At 34.7% G+C, this 4,089-nt stretch overlaps 1 non-coding gene across 1 annotated transcript; it reads left to right on the top strand.

Moving 5' to 3' along the window:
- The first annotated feature begins 3,744 nt into the window (after positions 1-3,744).
- On the top strand, positions 3,745-3,816 carry Trnad-guc (transfer RNA aspartic acid (anticodon GUC)). Its single transcript has one exon. It is a non-coding gene; the product is annotated as a tRNA-Asp (tRNA).
- The last annotated feature ends 273 nt before the right edge of the window (positions 3,817-4,089 follow it).

Consider the following 4,089-nt stretch of genomic DNA (forward strand, 5'->3'; position numbering starts at 1 on the left):
TACGACTATATGACCTTCCGTCTTACAGCTGCTTTATGTTACACGAACTAATGTATCACGAGAATTTCTAATACCTATGTACAATGTACCTAATACTCCGATTCACCTTGAGTTCTTGTAAGGCGGCGAGGTATTTCCAGCTAATACGACTTCGCCCAACGTCATCCTACCTACAACATAAGGTTTCGAATACCATATCAGAACCTTCGAATTCCAAGAAACTGCTTACGAATCTCCTATTGTAGATTACTTAGAAGAAAGTCTATTATTATTTACATTTTCGGAATTCTATGTCGTTTCTGAATTTTGATTATGTGAAAATGTTTTGTGTATGTGTGTATACAGATTTCGAAATTCAGACCACAATTTTGCGTCGTTGTTATGAATAGAATAACGTGTCTGAAAATATTGTATGTAATTTTCGGTGTTCTGTCTAAATTGAGCTTATTTCCATTCATTCATTCTTGTGTGATTTTGTCATTCAATTTTATTTTTATTTACTCCACGGTGGTGGTACTCACACACTGATAAAAAGCAACTAGGTATTTGCACTAAAAATATACTTGCATTGAAACTGAAGATTTGTAAGTATCACACCATTATACATTTCATATTTCAGAGTTGTAAGGCGTCCTAAACTAGGTACTATTTAACTCGATATTCTTAAAAGTGACCCTTTCGATTAAAAACAGAAATATTAAAAACATAATTATCATATTGAAATCTTTTAAATTCCTCATGGCTAAAGCCGCAGGCGAAGTGTTAGTTTACAAATAAAAACTTAATAATATTATTTAAACGACATAATCCAAAATGTCTAAATTACAAAATCCAACTAAATACCTTACCTATGTCAACCAAACATATATTAAATTAAACATTTAATTTAAATAAAGTTAGTAAGTGAAATTATTTAGGACCCATGAGACCCTTTGTAGGGGATTTCGGCGAAAATCTGCTAAGTAGGTAAATAAAGGACTGTATGCCCCAAGCAAAGTAAAATAGACAATCTTTTCTGTAGGTACTCAGTTTTCGCATGAATTCTATAAATCTGTTCGGTCAATAAGGATCATTTTCCCATCGGATTGTATCGAACTTTTTTAATCGATTGGAATGTAAAGTTTAGGTTTTATTTGATCGCATATAGGTAGAGCCAATCAAAGTATTTATTTCTGTTTAAGAGGTACTTTTTAAATCTGTACTCTCTACTTATATATGAATCTGAAGAGTTTATTTGTTTAAAAGCGCTAATCTCCAGAACTACTGGTCTGATTTGCATAAAGAAGGGCGGGTGAAACGGTGAATGTAGCTAGTGTTAATATACAATGTGATAGGGGTGAGACTTCTAACCCGTTAAGGCTGAGTTCTACATCTAATTTTATAGACAAAAGTCGGGGGTCGAAGGGGTCGATTCCCCTAAAAATTATGGTTATTTTAATTTTTTTTTTACTTTTTTTGATATCAAAGGTTGTATGCGTCGAAGAAACAAAAACAAAACGACAAACGGTAGCTAATAACCTTGGCTAACTAATTCATTACTTTTTTCATATGTTTGATAATGTTTTGGTGAGAAAAAAAAACTTTTGTGAATTATTTTTACCGAAAAAATCACAATTTTTCAATATTTTCAATTAGGGGTTCAACCCTCCATATTATTTTTTTGTCGATAAAATGAGATGTAGTACTCAGCCTTAACGGGTTAGAAGTCCCACACCTATCACATTGTATAGTAGTTACTACGTCTCAATAAGAGATCTTGGTTTTATTTCCTTTTGATATATTTTTCGTTTTTTTTTTAGTTATTTATTCGTTATTTTTAGTTATAATTATAGCTCGCAATGTCCTACAATAAATCTCTATAGATGTTTCACAAGATATTTGCACCTCAGGGACTAAGGACGGTGACTTCAATTCCTGTTATCGACAAACGTAAGTAATTACATCCCACGGCTTCTTCGAATCATTCCTTTTACGACCGGGGCGCCATCTTGCGCGTAATTAAGGAACTAATTAAAAACTTCTAACTTGATTATATTTTATTACACGCATGAAAGGCTCTAGCTTCCTCGAAGAGGTAGGCAGGGATGAATAGTAGGTTCATACTGTGATTACAGATGGTAGCACGTCCACCTACACTAATCTGTCAATTATTTGCATTGGATTTACGACCTTATGTGAAAACAATTAAGTTTGATTTTACATTGAGGTGTCTGTATGTACCTACTCCCACTCCTGAACAGTCATGTAGATTCTGAGTAAACGGGGGCGATATTGCTTTACCCAGAATTGGAGGGTTCGAAAGGGATCGGGTAGCTAACATTTATTTATTTTAATACATATTTTCAAAGTACTGGAATTTTCAATATTGGAGATTCTCAGTAGGAGCATGGAATTAAGAATTGTTGCCAGTAACTGAAGCAAGCGATCCTTAACTGTCAGATTCCTTGAATTTTTCTAATAAATAAATACTTATAAACTTAAACATTAATGACAGTAATGGGAAGCGAATTCAGAACGACGATGCTTCTTCCGTCAAAAGAAAGTTTAAAAACTGGAAAGAAATATAAGTTACTATTTACCTTCCACAGCGCAGGCGACACCGCGGCTAACAACTTATCTTATATATGTACTAATATATAAAGCTGACGAGTTTGTTTGTTTGTCTCCGGAACTAATGGTCCGATTTGATATTTGTCTTGGATAGTTCATTTATCTGGGAAGATTATGTAAGGTTATTAAAACATCACGTTTTTTAAGTGGAGAAAATTATCCAATGGCTTCTCCCGCCTTAGGTGAGGCGAGACGGAGTGTCAAACTGTTAGTGACTAAAAACCAACCCGTTCCTACTCCGGTTTTTCGAGCCATAGCCCCGGTAAACTCCCTAGGTAGTCTGCAGCTCCGGATCAAAACATAACGCTACGGTCAAAAGGATCCAAGCAAAGCGAGTGAAACCGCGCAGAAGTAGCTAGTCTGAAGATAAAATAAAAAATACTAAGAAGCTTGTTCAATGTTTCGTAATAAGTGTTATGCAAATTATAAAAATATAGGCCATATCTGTGTGGATACAATCGAATATGTGTGAGCACCGATCCTAATGTACGATAACATATCAATACTAGGAAATGAATGGAAAAAAAAGTAATTCTGAGTAATATCACACAAAAACACGTTTTCATTATCAGGCCATTGGCACTCAAACTTCTTAAAAACATGACTTTCAGTTTTTATAAATTACCTATCTATGTTTTTTTGACACAAGATAAACTCCGTGATTGGATTTCTCGGTAGTGGGCCACCAAATTAAATAATTTAATTAAGTACTTAATTATTTTTTATTGCCTTCAAATAGAGATAAAGATTTAATTTAAATCCTGGTGTGAACCATTTTTAGCCATTCACTTGAGAATCCGCTGCTGGACTATGATACTCCTTTACATTATGTTACTAATATTATAAATGTGAAAGTTTGTTTGTCGGTCAATCACGTTGAAACTAATGAACGGATTTTGATGAAATATGGTATGCTGATAGACTGCACGGTTGGTGCGGTGGCTGGGCAACCAGCTGTCGCGCAATGTGTAACGCTCACTGAGCAACTCTTTGTGTTTTACACAAAATGTTAGTACCTGCTCAATAATAATTTAGAATTGAACCGATAACAATAGACTCTACAAAAGAAAAAAAATACCCTACAACTGATACTTTGGTAACAACGGGACACAAATTTCGACGCATAACAACAAGTCTTCGGTAGTATAGTGGTCAGTATCCCCGCCTGTCACGCGGGAGACCGGGGTTCGATTCCCCGCCGGAGAGATTCTTTTTGACGGTTTTTTTTTAATTTTGTGTGTATTTTTGTTATTCAAACACGTCAAAACGGCTGAAGGGATCGGAATAAATTTTGTAACAGGTGTAGATTATGATTTGGAATAACACATAGGATACTTTTTATCGCATAGGAACGCGGACAAAACCACGGGCAAAAGCTAGTATAGTTAATACATTTTGCCTTAGTTTGTTCTTTTTTCAATTCACTTCTCTTCAATCACCACTCAATCAGGCAAAGAGAAGTATTGATTTTCGAAACAT

Source organism: Spodoptera frugiperda, chromosome 26 (assembly GCF_023101765.2).
Source record: "Spodoptera frugiperda isolate SF20-4 chromosome 26, AGI-APGP_CSIRO_Sfru_2.0, whole genome shotgun sequence".
In the NCBI taxonomy this organism is placed as follows: Eukaryota; Metazoa; Arthropoda; class Insecta; order Lepidoptera; family Noctuidae; genus Spodoptera; species Spodoptera frugiperda.